The sequence below is a fragment of the Hemitrygon akajei genome, chromosome 7, assembly GCF_048418815.1.
Source record: "Hemitrygon akajei chromosome 7, sHemAka1.3, whole genome shotgun sequence".
Lineage (NCBI taxonomy): Eukaryota > Metazoa > Chordata > Chondrichthyes > Myliobatiformes > Dasyatidae > Hemitrygon > Hemitrygon akajei.
The window spans coordinates 132308838-132329191 of NC_133130.1; the positions used below are offsets into that span (position 1 = coordinate 132308838).

The 20354-nt window shown below is 54.0% G+C and overlaps 1 protein-coding gene across 14 annotated transcripts in view; it reads left to right on the plus strand.

The window, feature by feature from the left end:
* The first annotated feature begins 595 nt into the window (after positions 1-595).
* The window catches only part of rimbp2b (RIMS binding protein 2b), a 601236-nt gene continuing 581477 nt past the window's right edge, over positions 596-20354 (plus strand). For 8 of the 14 annotated variants that reach the window (XM_073051972.1, XM_073051967.1, XM_073051966.1 and 5 more), the window contains exon 1: positions 596-867. The gene's annotated coding sequence lies outside the window, so the exon portion shown is untranslated. The remainder of the gene's footprint in view (positions 868-20354) is intronic. The other 6 variants (XM_073051971.1, XM_073051968.1, XM_073051975.1 and 3 more) reach the window with 4 other exon arrangements.

Here is a 20354-nt window from a genome sequence, read left to right on the forward strand (position 1 = left end):
TCGGACGGGGTGGGGGTGTCCGGGGGTGGGGGGTGTCGGACGGGCAGTGTTGTGGGGGGAGGTCGGGGGTGGAGGTGTCGGACGGGGTGGGGGTGTCGGGAGTGGGGTTGTCTGGGGGTGGGGGGTGTCAGACAGGGGAGAGGTGTCCGGGGGTGGGGGTGTCTGGGGATGGAGGTGTCGGACGGGGGTGGGGGTATCCGGGGGTGGGGGTGTCAGACGGGCAACGTTGTGGGGGGAGGTCGGGGGTGGAGGTGTCGGACGGGGTGGGGGTGTCCGGGTGTGGGTGTCCGGGGATGGGGGTGTTGGACGGGGGTTATCCAGGGATGGGGGGTGTCGGATGGGGTGGGGGTGTCGGGGGTGAGCGGGTGTCCAGGGGATGGGGGTGTCAGGGGTGAGCGGGTGTCCAGGGGGTGGGGGTGTCGGACGGGGGGGAGGTGTCTGGGGATGGGGGTGTCGGACGGGGTGGGGGTATCCGGGATGGGGGTGTCGGACGGGGTGGGGGTATCCGGGGTGGGGGTGTCGGACGGGGGGGAGGTGCCAGTTCTCCGCACTGTCTCGGTGCCTGAGCTCTGCCGTGAGGAGCGCTGGAGGTTCCAGGAGCGGCGCCGCCGGTCCAGCTGTTGGTGTCGGTGCGGCGGCGGGAGGATCGGACGCGGACGCGGACGCGGGCACATCTGCCGGCGCGGCACCGTTCGGGAGCGCGGATCGGCGCCGCGCCCCCGGGAAATCACCGAGCGCGTTCGCGGAGCAGCCGGGCTGCGGTTCCACACATTCGGCGACGCGCAGCGAACAGGCCAGGAGGTTGGAGCCGTCGGTGGGCCCGCTCACTGGCCGCAGTCGCCGGACACCGGATCACCCGCATTCCCGGTAATCGGACATCCCGCTCCGCCGGTATCCGGAACCTTCAGTAATCGGACATCCCGCACCCACCCCCACCCCCGTCTCCAAAATTCCCGGTAACCGGATCCCTCGTCCCCCCACCTTCAGAATCGGACACCCCGCCCCCCCCCCAGTCCGGTATCCAAAAACCCCGGTAACCGTATACCCTGTTCCCCCCCCCCACCCCGGTATCCGGAACCACCGGTAATCGGACATCCCGCTCGCCACCGATATCCGGAACCACCGGTAATCAGACACGCCGCACCCTCCCGGACTGCCCGAAACCCCGGGAGAGAGACACCCGCTTCCCACGGTATCGGAGTACCGGGAGGGAAAGCTTCTCCCGGAACTCCCGGTATCCGGAACCTTGGCGAGCCGAGCACCCTCTTCTCCCGGTGTCCGGATCCACCGGGGATGGACACTGTGCTCACCTGTGTATCAGTAACCTCCGGTAACCGGGCACTCTGTGCTCCCGGTACTGTAACGAGATACCCGCTTCCCTCGGTATCCACCGGTATCAGGAACCTCTGGTAACCGGGCACTCTCTTCCCCCGGTACCCGAGGGCCGGGGGTTCCGCTCCCCCCGGTACCGGTATCAGGAACCTCCGGTAACCGGGCACCTTTTCCCTCGGTATCCGGAACCTCTTCCTGCCCATGGAACCACTTCTCCCGGTATCCCTTTCTGCCCCCTCCCGGTCTTTCTGCCACTCTCTCCGGTCCCCGGGATCGGGCTGCTGTGGCTCACCGGCTCTCGGTCAAACCGCGGGGCAGGAAGAGGCAACGACTGACCGGTGTGTGTGGGGGGGGGGGGGGGGTAAGGAAACAGTCCAGGGAATGTGAAATCGGGGATGAGACCGGGGTGGAGAGGGAAAGACCAGGTGTGTGTGTGGGGGTGGGGGGATTGAGAGGGGTAATAATGACAGGTTGCCCAGTTCAGATTTCCTGCTGGAAACATCTAGGCTGTTAAACCGGCCTCGACCCTCGATCGCTGCCAGATTAACCCCCGCCTTCCCGCTCCATTCACACACTCCATACCTCCACCACCAGATTTATATCTCTCTCTCTATCTCCCCTAACCCCTTTCCCCTCCCCTTCTCCCACTCCACTCCCCTCCCCTCCTCTTTCTCCTGCTCTCCTCCCCTCCCCTTCTCTTCCTCCTGCTCCCCTCTCCTCTCTCTCCCCCACTGTCACTCTCTCTCTCTCCCCACTGTCAGTCACTCTCTATAAACATTCTCTCTCTCTCCATCTATCTCTATCCCCTCTCTGTCTGTCTCTCACTTTCTTTCTCTCCCCCATCCCCACTGTCTCTCACAATCCCCTATCTTTCTATCTCTATCCCCACTGTTTCTCCCTTTCCCACTCTCTCTCTCTATCCTCTTTGCCTCTTTCTTTTCTCTCCCACTGTCTATTCTCTACCTCTGTCTCCACTGTCACACTCCATCCCTCTCTCTTTCTCTACCCCTGTTCCTCTATCTCCATTGTATATCTCTCCCTAGCTATCTGAATCCCCCTCTCTCTATCCCCCATCTTTCTGTCTTTATCTCTATCACAACTGTCGTTCTCCATCTCCATGCTCACTCTCTATACCTATCCACACTATAACTCACCCACTATCCCCTGTCTCACCTCCCCTCTCCATCCCCACTGTCTCTCTATATCTCTCTCTGTTCCAGCTGTCACTCTCTCTCTATCCCAACTATCAATCTCTTTCTCTGTCCTCACTCTCTCCCTCACTCTTGCTCCATTGTCACTCCCTCTATCCCCACTCTCTATCCAAACTCTCTCTCTCTCTATCCCCACTGTTAGTCCATCTATCCCTACTGTCTTTCTCTCTCCCCAACTGTTTCTGTCTATCCCAACTGTCTCTCAATCCACAGTCTCTCTCTCACTGTATCTCTATCCCCACTGTCATTCACTCTCTCTATCTGTCCCCACTCTCTCTGTCTCTCTACCCCACCATATCTCTCTCTATCCCCACTCTCTCTCTCTATACCTCACTGTCTCTATCCCCACTGTCACTCTCTGTATCCCTACTGTTTCTTTTATTCTCTTTCCCATTGTTTCTCTCGTTATCCCAACTGCACCTCCCTCTATCCACACTCTCTCTCACTCTATCTCTATCCTCACTGACCACTCTCTTTCTAGTCCCCCCTCTCTCTCTGTCTCCTCTGTCTGCCTCTGCATCTGCCGATTCCACTGTCTCCCTCGCTATTCTCCACTGTTTATCTATCACCTCTGTCTCTCTCTCTATCCTCACCATCTCTCTCTAAATACCCTCTCTGTCTGTCTCTCTCCACACTATCACTCTTTCCCCCTCGCCTTCTCTCTCCCCTCCTTCCCTCCCATCCTGTTGGGCCCTCTCTCTTTCTGTCCCACCTGTCTCTCTCTCTCACTCACTCTAACTCTCTCAATATTTCTCTCTCTATCCCTTCTTTCTCACACTCTCTGTCTCTCCCACCCCTCAGTCCCCACTGTGACCCCCCATCTATCCCCACTTTCATTCTGTATCTTTAACCCTACTGTCACTCATTCACTCTATCCACAGTCTATCTATCACTATCTCCCTCTCTGTCAGTCTGCCTCTCTTTCTATCCCCATGTCTCCCTTCCTCTTATCCCCATCTGTGTGTCTCTCTTTCTTTACCACCACATTCTCTGCCTCTATCCCCACTACCTCTCTCTAAATCCCCACTGTCTTTCTCTCTCTATCCCCACTGTCTGTCTGTCTCTTTATCCCCACTATCACTTTCTCTCTCTCTCCCTCCCATTCTTCACCTCTAATCCCACTGACAGTTATTCTATCTCTGTCCCCACTCTCTCTATTCCCACTCTTCCTCTCTCTATCCCCACTCCCTCTCTCTATATCCCCACACTCTCTCTTTATTCCTACTCTCTCTTTCTCTATTCCCACTCTGTCTATCTCCACACTCTCTCTCCCTCTCTATTCCTATTGTCTCACTCACATTCTCTCTCTATCCCCATTGTCTCTTTGTATACCCGCTCTCTCTGTATCCCCACTATCACACTCTCCCTCCCCCACTCTCCCCTTCTCCCCCTCTAACCCCCTGTACCTCTACCCCCTTTACTCCCCTCTGTCCTCCTCTCTCCCCTCTCTCTCTGCCTCGTTCTTCACCACGCTCCCAAAAATTCTCCCTATAATCAAAACACCGAACCCTGTGGAATTTTCTGTGCGTAGAGAGGTCAGCATCAGTGAGAGATCAGATAGAGAGATCAGTGAACTCTGTCCCTGGACTCTCTGCGTCCTCTTGCTGGCGTACTTATTTCTTGAGATACAGCGCGGAACAGGCCCTTCCGGCCCTTCGATCCAAGCTGCCTAGCAACCCACCTATTTAACCCTCGGCTCATCACGGGACAATTTACAATGACCGATCATACCGGTCAGTAGGTTGTCTTTGGATTGTGGGAGGGAAGCGGAGCACCTGGGGAGGACGTACTGACTCCTTACGGAGGTGGCCACAGTTGAACTCTGAACTGCAACGTCCTGAGCTGCAATAACGTGATGCTAACCGCTACCCAGCCCGGCCTTGTCAGCACACTGAAGCTGTCTCTGCCCAAGCTCGCTGTCAAGGACTTTGTTTTGTGTTTGCACGGTTTGTTGTCTTTTGCGCATTGTCCGTTCTGTTGGGTGCGGCCTCTCATTGATTCCATTGTGTTGTACTCACCGTGAATGCACAGAGGAAAATGACTGTCAGGGTGGTATACGGTGGCATATTTGTACTTTGGTAATACATTTTCCTTGAACTTGTTGTAAATGGAGACATTCTGTTGGAGTGATTCTGAATGGAACGCACAGAACGTCGCCAATGAATCACCCCTTGTAATGGGTACTCAAGCCAGAGTCAGAATCAGGTTTAATATCACAGGCATGTGTTGTGAAATTTGTTATGCAGCCACAGTACATTGCAATACATAATATTTGAACTGCATAAGTACATATCAAAAATTAAATTAAGTATGTGGTGCAAAAAGAGAGGACACAAGTAGGTGGTGTTCATGGGTTCAGTGTCCATTCAGAAATCGATGGCAGAGGGGAAGAAGCTGTTCCTGAATCACTGAGTGTGTGTCTTCAGGCTCCTGTACCTCCTCCCTGATGGCAGAGGGGAAGAAGCTGTTCCTGAATCATTGAGTGTGTGCCTTCAGGCTTCTGTACCTCCTCCCTGATGGTAACAATGAGAAGAGGGCATGTCCTGGGTCAAGGGGGGCCCTTCATGATGGATGCTGCCTTTTTTGAGGCATCGCTCCTTGAAGATGTCATGGATACTGGGGTGGCTAGTGCCCACGATGGAGCTGACAGCTCTCTGCAGCTTATCCCAATCCTGTGCAGTAGCCCCCCCCCCCCCCCCAATACCAGACAGTGATACAGCCAGTTAGCATCCTCTCCATGGTACATCTGTAGAAATGTGCTTGTCCCTGGTGACACACAAAACCTTATCAAACCCCGAACGAAATATATCTGCTGTCATGACCTCTTTGTAGCTGCTTCGAAATGTTGGGTCCAGGTTAGATCCTCAGAGGCATTAACAGCCAGCAACTTGAAAATGCTGAGTCTCCCCACTTCTGGTCCCTCAGTGAGGAATGGTATGTGTTCCCTCACCATTGCAATCCATGATAATGAATAAAGCTGTAAATTGAAAAGTAAGTATGTTAAGAAAATTAATTTAGATAAGTAGTGCAAAAAGAGAGGAAAAAGTATTGAGGTAGTGTCCATGGTTCACTGTCCATTCAGAAATCTGTTCCTGAATTGTTGAGTGTGTGTCTTTAGGCTTCTGTACCTCCTCCTTGATGGTAGCAATGAGAAGAGGGCATGTCCCGGGTGATTGGGGGGGGTCCTTAATGATGGATGCTGGAAGACGTCATGGGGATGAGGAGGGGAAAGACCATGGGGAGTTTAAAAACATGAACACATTTTAGACTCGGTGGAGTCACAGACGATTCCCCCTGCGTTTGGCCCCACTTCTTGGTCCATGTCACACTGAAGGGGTTTGAGGAGATTTGGTGTGTCCCCTAAAACACTCGCAGATTTCTATAGATGTACCTATAGAAGAGCATTCTAAATGTTTGCATCACCGTCTGGTACGGGGGGGGGGGGGGGGGGGCTACTGCACAAGATCGAAATAAGCTGCAGAGAGTTGTAAAATTAATCATCTCCATCATGGGCACTGGCCTCTGTCATATCCAGGACATCTCAAGGAGCAATGCCTCAAAAAGGCGGCATCCACCATTAAGGACCCCCCATCCCCAGGTCAAGCCCTCTTCTCATTGCTACCATCAGGAGGGAGGTACAGGAGCCTCCATACCAGACAGCAATGTAACCAGTTAGAATGCTCTCCATGGTACGGAACATGGTGAAATTCCAAGAAGGTCCAAGAATTCCAATTCTGGAATATCCTGGGTTTGGGCGTCAGTGGGTGTCTATTATCATGAGGGGTGTAGTGTAGGCCTCTGTTAGTCTCGATAGGCCATGGAAAGTTTTCCAGAGCGCAAGCCTGGGCAAGGTTTATTTTTATGGAAGACCGGAAGTTGCCCAAGCTGCAAGTCTTCCCCTCTCCATGCCACCGATGTTGTCCGAGGGAAGGGCATTAGTATGACGGGTACAGACAGAGTAAATGCATACAGTCTTTACCTCAGGGTACAACTTGAGGGTTCTTGGTTTAGTGTGAGAGGGAACGTGAAGGGTAATTTAAGAGGAACGTGAAGGGTAATTTTTGTACACAAAGGGTGGTAGGTGTGTGGAATGAATTGCTAGAGGAAGTGGTTGAGGCAGGTAGTGTGGTCACTCAAGCCGAGTGTAATGTTCCCCAGAGAGGTTGTCTATCGATGGGTTCTCAGATGGGTTCATAGATCCACATGTTCTGGTGCAGTGTGCTCATGAGGAAGTGGTGGCTCTGGTTGGTGGGTGGGTCTTTCGCTTGTTCCGTTTCTCCTTTCGTCGCTGCTGCCCGTTCTCCACAATACAGCAGAGGTCAGTGTCATGTCGCACAGCTCCCTCTTGAACTGATTTCCTCCAGGTCTATCTACTGAGTGCAAAGTCTTCCCAGATTTTACATCCTGAATCTCTTTTTTGAGTGTTGAATTTCTTCCAGCCAATCTTGACATTATAAGACCATAAGACATGGGAGCAAAATTAGGCCATTCAACCCATCAAGTTTGTCCTGATATTTCATCATGGCAGATCCCAAATTCAATTCAACCCCCTACACCGGCCCTCTCACCATATCCCATGTTGGCTCGACCAATCAGGAAACTACCAGCTTCCGCTTTGAATATACCCACAGACTTTGTCTCTGCCGTAGTCTGCAGCAGAGTATTCCGCAGATTCACCACTGTTTGGCTAAAAAAATTCCTCTTCACTTCTGTTCTAAAAGGTCACCCCTCAATTTTGAGGCTGTGCCCTCAAGTTCTGGATACCCCGACCAGAGGAAACATCCTCTCCACATCCACCCTATCTAGTCCTTTCAATATGATCTTTGAAGCATTTCCTTTGCCCGCCAAGGTCTCGCTGACTTACCTTGAACTGGGAGTGAAGGATTTGAATGCGAAGATGTGAGTTAGACATCCTAACTCAATCAGGGAGACAGGAACAATAAAAACATTTCAAAGACAGTTGGACGGGTACACGGATAGAAAAGGTTTAAGATCATAAGACCATAAGATATTGGTGCAGAATTACGCCATTGAATTTGCTCTGCCATTTCACCTTGGCTGACCTATTTTCCTTCTCAGCCCCAATCTCCTGCCTTCTCCCCGTATCCCTTCATGCCCTGACTAATAAAGAATCCACCAGCCTCTGCCTTAAATATACCCAATGGCTCGGCCTCCACAGCCGTCTGTGACAATGAATTCCTCAGATTCACCACTCTCTGGCTAAAGAAATTCCTCCTCGTCTCTGTTCTAATTGGATGCCCCTCTTTTCTAAGGCTGTGTCCTCTGGTGTTAGACTCTCCCATGATAGGAAACATCCTCTCCACATCCACTCTATCTGTGTCCTCTGGTCCTAGACTCCCCCCACTATAGGAAACATCCTCCCCACATCCACTCTATCTGTGTCCTCTGGTCCTAGACTCCCCCACTATAGGAAACATCCTCTCCACATCCACTCTATCTGTGTCCTCTGGTCCTAGACTCCCCCACTATAGGAAACATCCTCTCCACATCCACTCTATCAAAGCCCTTCGACATTCAATAGGTTTCAATGAGCTCCCCCATCGTTATTCTGAATATCAACGAATACAGGCCCAGAGCCATCAAACACTCCTCCTATAACAAGCCTTTCAATCCCAAAGTTATGAATCTTCATGAATCTCCTTTGAACACTGTCTAATGTCAGCATTGTAGGTTACGGGTGTATTAGGTTATGGATCAGATGAGACCAGCTAGGAAGAGGCATGTTGGTCAGCATGGAATGGTTGGGCCAACTAGCCTGTTTCCACGCTGTCTGACTGGATACACTGACACCCCACCCCACAGTGCTCCAGAACTGGACGTAGACCCTTTTGGAATCTCATCACTTTCAACCTGGGCATGCAGTTGGGATCTGAAATTCCATAGACCTGGAGCTCGGGAATCCTGCATCACAGCCCCACCACACAAAAGCTTCAGACATTCTCAACTGAAGGCATTTTTTGTTTGCAGAAAGCCTTCAAAATTATTTTTAGTAAATTCTAGGTTCCCCGACAGTAGATCCCCTCCCCCTTCTTGAAAGGGTAACCGAAAATCAAAATACTGCCGACACTGGAAATGTCAGATATAAATGCAGTGCTGAAAATACTCAGCGGGCCAGGCTGCAGGTGTGGGACGGGGAGCCGAGGGAAGTGTCTTCGACGTGGAGGGAATGAGAATGTAAGAGCAAGGATGTGATGCTGAGGCTTTATGAAGCATTGATCGGACCACACTCGGAGCATTCTGAGGAGCTTTCAAGCTCTCGAGAAAAGATGTGCTGACATTGGAGAGGGTCCAGACGAGGTTCACGAGAACGTTTCTAGGAATGAAGAGGGATAACATATGAAGAGTGCTTGAAGGCTCTGGGCCTGTCTTCACTGGAGTTTAGAAGAATGAGGGAGGATCTCATTGAAATCTTTCAAATATTCAAAAACCTAGATAAAGTGGATGTGGAGAAGATGTTTCCTATAGTGGGGCATTCTAAGACCAGAGGGCACTGCCTCAGAATAGAAAGATGTCTATTTAGAACAGAGATGAGGAGGAATTTCTTCAGCCAGAGGGTGGTGAATCTGTGGAATTCGCTGTCACAGACAGCTGTGAGGCCGAGCCATCGGGTATATTTAAAGTGGAGGTTGACAGGTTCCTGATTAGTGGGGGTGTGAAAGGTTAGAGGACAATGGGGTCGAGAGGGATAATAAATCAGCCCTGATGGAATGGTGGAGTAGATTCGATGAGCCAAATGGCCTAATTCTGCTCCTGTGTCTTGTGGTTTTATCAGACACCTGGTCCTCTCCCTCCTCCTTTCCCTTCGTGACTTCTTGGTCCCTGCTTCTGTCCCACCTCCCATCCGGCCTACACAGCACCTCGTCTGGAACCGCGATACCACACCTCATCCCTTCACCTCTCAACCGTCTCACCGAACAGCCACTCAAGCGGTCTTTCCAAGTGAGGCGGCCATTCTCGCACACTCCTTCAGTTCCAGTGCTCTCCACGCCGGAGAAATGGATCACGGGCTGGTTGATCACAGAACATTTGTGTTCAGTCCACAGCACCATCAAACTTAGAACATTTCATCAGAATACAGACCCTACAGTCCATGATATTGTGTTGACCTGTTAACCTATTCAAGGATCTATCTAACCCTTCCTTCCTGCATCATCGTCATCATTATGTGCCGTGTCGTATGACATCATCATTATGTGCCGTGTCATATGACATGGGCGATCACGGTCTTTCCATGACCATGATTGTTCTTGGCAAATTTTTCTACAGAAGTGGTTTGCCCTCACCTTCTTCTGGGCAGTGTCTTTATCAGACGGGTGACCCCAGCCATTACCAATACTCTTCAGAGATTGTCTGCCTGGTGTCAGTGGTCACATGACCAGGACTTGTGATCTGCACCGGCTGCTCAAACGACCACCCACCACCTGCTCCCATGGCTTCATGTGACCCTGATCAGTGGGCTGGGGTGGGGAAAGGGCTAAGCAGATGCTACACCTTGCCCAAGGGTGACCTGCAGGCTAGGGGAGGGAAGGAGCACCTTACACCTCCTTTGGTAGAGATGTATCCCCACCCCAACACCCTCCTCTCTCATGTAACCCGCCATTTTTCTTTCATTCATGTACCTATCTAAGAGTCTCTTAAATCTCCCTAATGTACCGCCCCCTCCCTCCTCCCCACCCCCCGGCAGGGCGTTCCACACACAGGATAGAGTTCGTAAGATTGGGAAGTGATGAACTTTCAGCTGGTTTTATGTCTGTTTGTCCCAGCTACCGTCCCTGTCCGTGTCCCTCCCCACACACACGCAGTTTTGGCCATCCAGATTACTCAGATTCCCAGTTCCAGCTCCTGTCAGTCAGCTATCCCTAATGCTCGTGGAAGGGCTGGTCGCTGCTGGAGTATCGAATGGTTGGCTTCAGGGACTGTTTGAGTCAGCAGATCAATACATGCGGACACAGATACTGTGGGCATGGGGGGGGGGGTGGTGCCGTGGGGAAATCAATGATCCAGCAGCTTTGATGGAGGTGTGCAGGTTCCCAAAGGCCTGTGGTAGGAATTCTCTCCCGTCAGAGAGTAACAGAGGGTGAGGACAGGAGAGGTATCACTGTGTCGGAAAGGGAGAGGAGAGAGAGCTGGGGAAAATCGCAGGAAAAGGGAAACACTGGGGCTGGAGAGAGGAGGGGCGCGAGAGGGGGTAGAGGGAAAAAGGTATGTGAGGATGGAGAAAGAGGTGGGGAGAGAAAGAGCGAGGGAAGAGGGAGGGGGAGAGGAGAGAGTGGGGAAGACAGAGGTGGTGAGAGGGAGGGAGAGAGAGAAAGAGAGAGGGAAGAGAGGAGAGGGAGGGGGAGAGGAAGGAGTGGGGAAGACAGAGGTGGTGAGAGGGAGGGAGAGAGAGAAAGAGAGAGGGAAGAGGGAGGGGGAGAGGAGGGAGTGGGGAAGACAGAGGTGGTGAGAGGGAGGGGGGAGAGGACAGGGAGGAAGGAGGGAAAGAGAGTTAGGAAAGGAGGAAGAGAGGGGGAGGAACCGAGAGTTACAGGTTCGATGGGCTGGTTTGGCCTCATCCAGCCCGTTCCATACTGTGGTGTGCAGCTGATTTGTGAGTCCATGGATGCGCTTGGCTCCCAGGGCTGGGGCGAAGGGGCTCTCCTCCCCGGACTGAAGACCTCCAGTAACTGATATAAGCATCATGGTTGACCGAGGCTCCTGAACAGGAGACGTTATCTTGGCCACTGACTGTCTCCTCTCTGGCATGTTGTGCCTGTGGTTCGGGCTTCCAGGCTGATTCAGTGGTGAAGGTTAAGGGAGAGGGGTGTCTGCACTGTTCTGACTAAACCCTGCGGCCTGCTGAGCAGCTCTTCGGGACCACCCCATCCACCTCAGGCTCGTTTTCCTTCCCCGACGTTGTGCCCCGCCAACTCCCTCAACATCCATCGCTCTGTTTCAGTGTCCGGCCCTCCGCAGACCAAACCACACGGATTCACTACCTTATCCCAGTCTTCACCAACCCTGCAGCCGTGAGCTCTGGAACAGGGGAACACTACGCTGAGACACAACATTTGAGTAAAGCTTCCATAAAACCATAAGACACTGGAGCAGAACTAGGCCATTCAGTCCATGTAGTCTGCTCTGACGTTTGGTCGTGGCTGATCTATTTTCGTTCTTCTGCCTTCTCCCTGTAATCTTTGACACCCCATCCAATCAAGGACATATCAACCTCCGCTTTAAATATACCCAATGACTTGCTGTCTGTGACAACAAATTCAACAGATTCACCACCCTCTGGCTAATCTCTGTCCTCCTTCTCATCTCTGTTCTAAAGGGACATCCTTCTCATCTGACGCTCTGGTCCTAGACTCCTCCTCGGTTGGAAACCTCCTCTCCACGTCCACCCTCAGCCTTTTAAGGAAATCTCTGCTCTTCCCCTGGGGTGCAGTGCCCTAGCCTCCCGCCTCCCCTCATACGTTTGCCCCGGTGAGGATAAGCTGCTGAGGTCAGTAGCCTTGTCCGATAGCTGCCAAAGTCCAGCTTCACCCCCCACCTTCCTCTAGCCTGGTGGGTGGGGTAGCCCTGAAGGCACATGGCCACTCAAAGTTCAGAGGAAATTGATTATCAAGTACATGCATATCTCCGTATATAACTCTGAGATTCATTTCCTTGTCGATATACTCAAAATATCCAATAAGCATTATAGAATCAATAAAGGATGCAGCAACAGGGCGGACAGTCAGTGTGCTGAAGACAGCGATCTGTGCAAATACTAAAGTAGTAACAATAAATAAGCAATAAGTATCAAGAACACGAGAGGAAGGGTCATTGAAAGTGAGCCCACAGATTGTGGGGGCAAGTGAAATTACTCCCTGTGATTAGCGAGCCTGAAGTTTGAGGGGTGTTAACCGTTCCTGAACTTTGTGGTATGGGTCCTGAGGCACCTGTACCTCCTTCCTGAAGTTTGAGGGGTGTTAACCGTTCCTGAACCTGGTGGTGTGAGTCTGAGGCTCCGATACCCCTTCCTGATGGCAGCAGTGAGAAGAGAGCATGTCCTGGGTGGTGGGGGTCCCTGATGATGGATGCTGCTTTCCTGCGACACCCCACTGTGTCTATGTGCTCAATGGTGGAGGTGGCTTTATGTGTGATGGAGTTGTGGGTCATCATCTTGCCCAGCAGTCAGATGGGATGGTCAGTGATGGCACGGCACGCAGTAGGTGTAGGGGTAGTGACTCAACTCTCAGTGTAGATGTGGGGGAGGTATAGGGGGGTAGTGACAGACCAGGGGGTGTGGGGGAGGTGTAGGGGGTAGTGACAGAACAGGGGGTATGTGGGAGGTGTAGGGGGTAGTGACAGACCAGGGGGTGTGGGGGAGGTGTAGGGGGTAGTGACAGACCAGGGGGTGTGGGGGAGGTATAGGGGGGTAGTGACAGACCAGGGGGTGTAGGGGAGGTGTAGGGGGTAGTGACAGAACAGGGGGTATGTGGGAGGTGTAGGGGGTAGTGACAGACCAGGGGGTGTGGGGGAGGTGTAGATGGTAGTGACAGACCAGGGGGTGTGGGGGAGGTATAGGGGGTAGTGACAAACCAGGGGGTGTGGGGGAGGTGAAGGGGGTAGTGACAGACCAGGGGTGTGGGGGAGGTATAGGGGGGTAGTGACAGACCAGGGACATGGGGGAGGTATAGGGGGGTAGTGACAGACCGGGGGTGTGGGGGAGGTATAGGGGGTAGTGACAGACCAGGGGGTGTGGGGGAGGTATAGGGGGTAGTGACAAACCAGGGGGTGTGGGGGAGGTGAAGGGGGTAGTGACAGACCAGGGGTGTGGGGGAGGTATAGGGGGTAGTGACAAACCAGGGGGTGTGGGGGAGGTATAGGGGGTAGTGACAAACCAGGGGGTGTGGGGGAGGTGAAGGGGGGTAGTGACAGACCAGGGGTGTGGGGGAGCTATAGGGGGTAGTGACAGACCAGGGACATGGGGGAGCTATAAGGGGTAGTGACAGACCAGGGGGTGTGGGGGAGGTATAGGGGGTAGTGACAAACCAGGGGGTGTGGGGGAGGTGAAGGGGGTAGTGACAGACCAGGGGTGTGGGGGAGGTGTAGATGGTAGTGACAGACCAGGGGGTGTGGGGGAGGTATAGGGGGTAGTGACAAACCAGGGGGTGTGGGGGAGGTGAAGGGGGTAGTGACAGACCAGGGGTGTGGGGGAGGTATAGGGGGTAGTGACAGACCAGGGACATGGGGGAGCTATAAGGGGTAGTGACAGACCAGGGGGTGTGGGGGAGGTATAGGGGGTAGTGACAAACCAGGGGGTGTGGGGGAGGTATAGGGGGTAGTGACAAACCAGGGGGTGTGGGGGAGGTGAAGGGGGTAGTGACAGACCAGGGGTGTGGGGGAGGTGTAGGGGGTAGTGACAGACCAGGGGTGTGGGGGAGGTATAGGGGGTAGTGACAAACCAGGGGGGTGTGGGGGAGGTGAAGGGGGGTAGTGACAGACCAGGGGTGTGGAGGAGGTATAGGGGGGTAGTGACAGACCGGGGGTGTGGGGGAGGTATAGGGGGGTAGTGACAGACCAGCGTGTGTAGGGGAGGTGTAGGGGGTAGTGACAGACCAGGGGGTGTGGGGGAGGTATAGGGGGTAGTGACAGACCAGGGGTGTGTGGGAGGTATAGGGGTAGTGACAGACCAGGGGGTGTGGGGGAGGTATAGGGGGGTAGTGACAGACCAGGGGTGTGGGGGAGGTATAGGGGTAGTGACAGACCAGGGGTGTGTGGGGAGGTATAGGGGGGTAGTGACAGACCAGGGGTGTGTGGGGGAGGTATAGGGGTAGTGACAGACCAGGGGTGTGGGGGAGGTGTAGGGGGTAGTGACAGACCAGGGGTGTGTGGGAGGTATAGGGATAGTGACAGACCAGGGGTGTGGAGGAGGTATAGGGGGTAGTGACAGACTGGGGGTGTGGGGGAGGTATAGGGGGTAGTGACAGACCAGGGGGTATGTGGGAGGTATAGGGGGTAGTGACAGACCAGGGGTGTGGGGGAGGTATAGGGGTAGTGACAGACCAGGGGTGTGGGGGAGGTATAGGGGGTAGTGACAGACCAGGGGGTGTGGGGGAGGTATAGGGGGTAGTGACAAACCAGGGGGTGTGGGGGAGGTGAAGGGGGGGTAGTGACAGACCAGGGGTGTGGGGGAGGTATAGGGGGGTAGTGACAGACCAGGGACATGGGGGAGCTATAAGGGGTAGTGACAGACCAGGGGGTGCGGGGGAGGTATAGGGGGGTAGTGACAAACCAGGGGGTGTGGGGGAGGTATAGGGGGTAGTGACAAACCAGGGGGTGTGGGGGAGGTGAAGGGGGGTAGTGACAGACCGGGGGTGTGGGGGAGGTATAGGGGGGTAGTGACAGACCAGGGACATGGGGGAGGTATAGGGGGTAGTGACAGACCGGGGGTGTGGGGGAGGTATAGGGGGGTAGTGACAGACCAGCGTGTGTAGGGGAGGTGTAGGGGGTAGTGACAGACCAGCGTGTGTAGGAGAGGTGTAGGGGGTAGTGACAGACCAGGGGGTGTGTGGGAGGTATAGGGGGTAGTGACAGACCAGGGGTGTGTGGGAGGTATAGGGGTAGTGACAGACCAGGGGGTGTGGGGGAGGTATAGGGGTAGTGACAGACCAGAGGTGTGTGGGAGGTATAGGGGTAGTGACAGACCAGGGGTGTGGAGGAGGTATAGGGTTAGTGACAGACTGGGGGTGTGGGGGAGGTATAGGGGGTAGTGACAGACCAGGGGGTATGTGGGAGGTATAGGGGGTAGTGACAGACCAGGGGTGTGGGGGAGGTATAGGGGTAGTGACAGACCAGGGGTGTGGGGGAGGTATAGGGGGTAGTGACAGACCAGGGGTGTGTGGGAGGTATAGGGATAGTGACAGACCAGGGGTGTGGAGGAGGTATAGGGTTAGTGACAGACTGGGGGTGTGGGGGAGGTATAGGGGGTAGTGACAGACCAGGGGGTATGTGGGAGGTATAGGGGGTAGTGACAGACCAGGGGTGTGGGGGAGGTATAGGGGTAGTGACAGACCAGGGGTGTGGGGGAGGTATAGGGGGGTAGTGACAGACCAGGGGGTGTGTGGGAGGAATAGGGGTAGTGACAGACCAGGGGTGTGGGGGAGGTAAAGGGGGTAGTGACAGACCAGGGGTGTGTGGGAGGTATAGGGGTAGTGACAGACCGGGGGTGTGTGGGAGGTATAGGGGGTAGTGACAGACCGGGGGTGTGGGGGAGGTATAGGGGGTAGTGACAGACCGGGGGTGTGTGGGAGGTATAGGGGTAGTGACAGACCGGGGGTGTGTGGGAGGTATAGGGGGTAGGGACAGACCAGGGGTGTGGGGGAGGTATAGGAAGTAAGTGACAGACCAGGGGTGTGGGGGAGGTATAGGGGTAGTGACAGACCAGGGGGTGTGGGGGAGGTATAGGGGTAGTGACAGACCAGGGGTGTGGGGGAGGTGTAGGGGGTAGTGACAGACCGGGGGTGTGTGGGAGGTATAGGGGTAGTGACAGACCGGGGGTGTGGGGGAGGTATAGGGGGTAGTGACAGACCAGGGGGTGTGTGGGAGGTATAGGGGTAGTGACAGACCAGGGGGTGTGTGGGAGGTATAGGTGGTAGTGACAGACCAGGGGGTGTGGGGGAGGTGTAGGGGGTAGTGACAGACCAGGGGTGTGGGGGAGGTATAGGGGTAGTGACAGACCAGGGGGTGTGTGGGAGGTATAGGTGGTAGTGACAGACCAGGGGGTGTGGGGGAGGTGTAGGGGGGTAGTGACAGACCAGGGGTGTGGGGGAGGTATAGGGGGTAGAGACAGACCGGGGGGTGTGGGAGGTATAGGGGGTAGTGACAGACCAGGGGTGTGGGGGAGGTATAGGGGGTAGAGACAGACCAGGGGTGTGGGGGAGGTATAGGTGGTAGTGACAGACCAGGGGTGTGGGGGAGGTATAGGGGTAGTGACAGACCAGGGGGTGTGGGGGAGGTATAGGGGGTAGTGACAGACCAGGGGGTGTGGGGGAGGTATAGGGGGTAGTGACAGACCAGGGGGTGTGGGGGAGGTGTAGGGGGTAGTGACAGACCAGGGGTGTGTGGGAGGTATAGGGGGGTAGTGACAGACCAGGGGTGTGGGGGAGGTATAGGAAGTAGTGACAGACCAGGAGTGTGTGGGAGGTATAGGGGGTAGTGACAGACCAGGGGTGTGGGGGAGGTATAGGGGTAGTGACAGACCAGGGGTGTGGGGGAGGTTTAGGGGGTAGTGACAGACCCGGGGGTGTGTGGGAGGTATAGGGGTAGTGACAGACCGGGGGTGTGGGGGAGGTATAGGGGGTAGTGACAGACCGGGGGTGTGTGGGAGGTATAGGGGGTAGTGACAGACCAGGGGTGTGGGGGAGGTATAGGTGGTAGTGACAGACCAGGGGTGTGGGGGAGGTATAGGGGTAGTGACAGACCAGGGGGTGTGGGGGGAGGTATAGGGGGTAGTGACAGACCAGGGGGTGTGGGGGAGGTGTAGGGGGTAGTGACAGACCAGGGGGTGTGGGGGAGGTATAGGGGGTAGTGACAGACCAGGGGGTGTGGGGGAGGTGTAGGGGGTAGTGACAGACCAGGGGGTGTGTGGGAGGAATAGGGGTAGTGACAGACCAGGGGTGTGGGGGAGGTAAAGGGGTAGTGACAGACCAGGGGTGTGTGGGAGGTATAGGGGTAGTGACAGACCAGGGACATGGGGGAGGTATAGGGGGTAGTGACAGACCAGGGGGTGTGGGGGAGGTGTAGGGGGTAGTGACAGACCAGGGGGTGTGGGGGAGGTGTAGGGGGTAGTGACAGACCAGGGGGTGTGGGGGAGGTGTAGGGGGTAGTGACTCAGTTCTCACTGGGGAGGAGGAAGGATGATGAAGTGCAGGTGCTGGGCTGTGTGAAAGGAGGCAGTCGACTGTGGAGAGATCGTTGATTACACACATACACACACGCACACGCACACTCACACACACACACACACACTGCCTTGCCAAAGTCAGCATTCAGCCATATAAATAATTCCTAATGAGACAGTGTTGTCTGCACTGATGCATTCAGAGGAATAACTCTGACCTCTGTCTTTCCTCTGCCACCGGGAAGCAGCAAACAGCCTCTCCTGTCCTGGGCAAACGGGGGATTGTCCCCTCAGTTAGAACATCGGTGATACCCGCCTCAGCGTCTGTGGGAACACTTTTGCTCCAGTGCGTCGCTGCTGGTTGTAGGTACAAACCCGTAGAAATGGAGCTGCTTTTGACAGGAACCCAACGCCCAGTGAGTCAGGGGCGGGAGGGGCGGGGGGGGGGGGGGGGGGGTGCTACACAGGATGCGAAAAAGCTGCAGAAAGTTGTAAACATCATGGCCGCCAACCTGCCCAGTTTCGAGGACTTCTTCAGAAGGCGATGCCTCACAGAGGTGGCATCCATCATTAAAGACCCTCGTCACCCAAGACACTTGTACCTCTCACTACTGCCATCAGGGAGGAGGTACAGGAGCCTGAAGACACACACTCAGTGATTCAGGAACAGCTTCTTCCCCTCTGCCATCAGGGAGGAGGTACAGGAGCCTGAAGGCACACACTCAATGATTCAGGAACAGCTTCTTCCCCTCTGCCATCAGGGAGGAGGTACAGGAGCCTGAAGACACACACTCAGTGATTCAGGAACAGCTTCTTCCCCTCTGCCATCAGGGAGGAGGTACAGGAGCCTGAAGACACACACTCAGTGATTCAGGAACAGCTTCTTCCCCTCTGCCATCAGGGAGGAGGTACAGGAGCCTGAAGACACACACTCAGCGATTCAGGAACAGCTTCTTCCCCTCTGCCATCAGGGAGGAGGTACAGGAGCCTGAAGGCACACTGAACCATTCAGGAACAGCTTCTACACCTCTGCCATCCAATTTCTGAATGGACATTGAACACGTGGACACTACCTCACTACATTCTTCCCTCTTTTTGCTCTAATTTAATTTACTTTTTATAGATACTGACTGTAATTTACAGTTTTTATTAGTATGTTTTTCAATGCACTGCTGCTGCAAAACAACAAACTTCACAACATGCACCACCGTGCAGGAGTCTCGGGCACGTGCAAGCAGCTCAGGTGCTCAGCACCGTACTTGCCAACGTGGAGCCGAGAGTGAGTCTGTAAATCTGCTGGGAGTGGTGAGAGTGGGGCGCCGCGGGAGCGGTGTGGGACAGGTGGCAGAGAAAGAGTGCCAGGGGTGGTGGGGGGTGGCACGGGTGCAGACACACCCAGCCCTGAGACACCAGGCAAGGTCCTTTGATTCCAAACAATTGGTTTATGGATCATTACAGAATGTCTCTCTGGTGCTTCCCACTCCCTCCCCTCTCCCTTCCCCTTTTCCCAACCATGATTCCCTTCTCCCTGTCCCTTTCCCACTCTCAGTCCACAATAGAGACCCAGATCAGAATCAGGTTTATCATCAAGTCCAGTCAAATGAAGTTTATTGTCAGTTAACTATATACACGTATATAACATATATAACCATAATGTATATAGAAACAAGATGGCATTTCTCTGGACCAGGGTGTAAATCACTCATAACACACAATAACTTAGGAAGGTAAGGATAAAATCTACAGATGAATCACACATAGATAACAAACTAATATTAAATAACATAAGATATGGAACAGATTAACGATTCAGGATATTCAGACACTTTGAATACGATGCAGCTGGGAGTTCAGAAGCCTGATGGCCTGAGGGAAGAAACGGTTTCCCATCCTGACCGTTCTTGTCTTTATGCATCGGAGTCTCCTGCCCGATGGTAGGAAGTCAAAGAGGATGCTGGATGGATGGGTGGGATCCTTCATAACACTGAGGGCCCTGGGTAGGCAGTGCTCCAGATAAACGTCCACGATGGATGGTAGGGAGACCCCTGTGATCCTCTCAGCTGCTCTCACCGTCCTCTGTAGGGATTTCCAGTCCGATGCTCAGCTGCTCCCAGACCAGATGGAGATGCAACTTGTCAGGACGCTCCCAGTGGTGCCCCGGTAAAACGTAGTTAAAGTGGGGTTGAGGGTGGAGCCTTGCTTGCTTTAATACTGTCAGGAAGTGGAGGCACTGCTGTGCCTTCTTGTTCAAGGAGGTGATATTAAGGGACCAGGTGAGGTCATCCATGATGTGAACTCCCAGAAACTTGGTGCATGTAACTCTCTACGGAGGAGCCATGGACTCACAGAGGGGGTAGTTTGTCTGCATCTTCCTGATGTCCACATCGATTTCCTCTGTCTTCTCCACGATCAGGGTTGGATTGTTCCTCTCACACCAATCCACCAGCCGCTCTGCTTCCTTTCTGTGCTCTGTCCTGTCACCGCTCTTGTGTCACCCACACGCTTGATAACACGGTTTGAGCTGAATCTACGACACAGTCATGTGTCAGTAGTGTGAACAACAGCGGGCTGAACCCACGGCCTCGGGGAGCGCCAGTGCTCAGCGTAATGGAATGAGAGATACTGCTGCCCGCACGGACTGACTCTGGCTTCTCTGTTAAGAAGTCCAGTATCCAATTGCAGAGAGAGGAGAGAACTGACCCACGAGGACAGTTCCCCCACAAGCTTCTGGGGTATGATGGTGTTGAACACTAAACTCACATATGGCAAGTATATTTTTTTGTTTTTGTAGCAGCAGTACAGTGTGATACATGAAATGACTACAGTACCGAGCAAAAGTCTTAGGCACCCCAGCTGCTGTGTGTATACGTTTATCTGAAACTTTAGCTCCATACTCTGTGCCAATGACGTTAATCCTGATT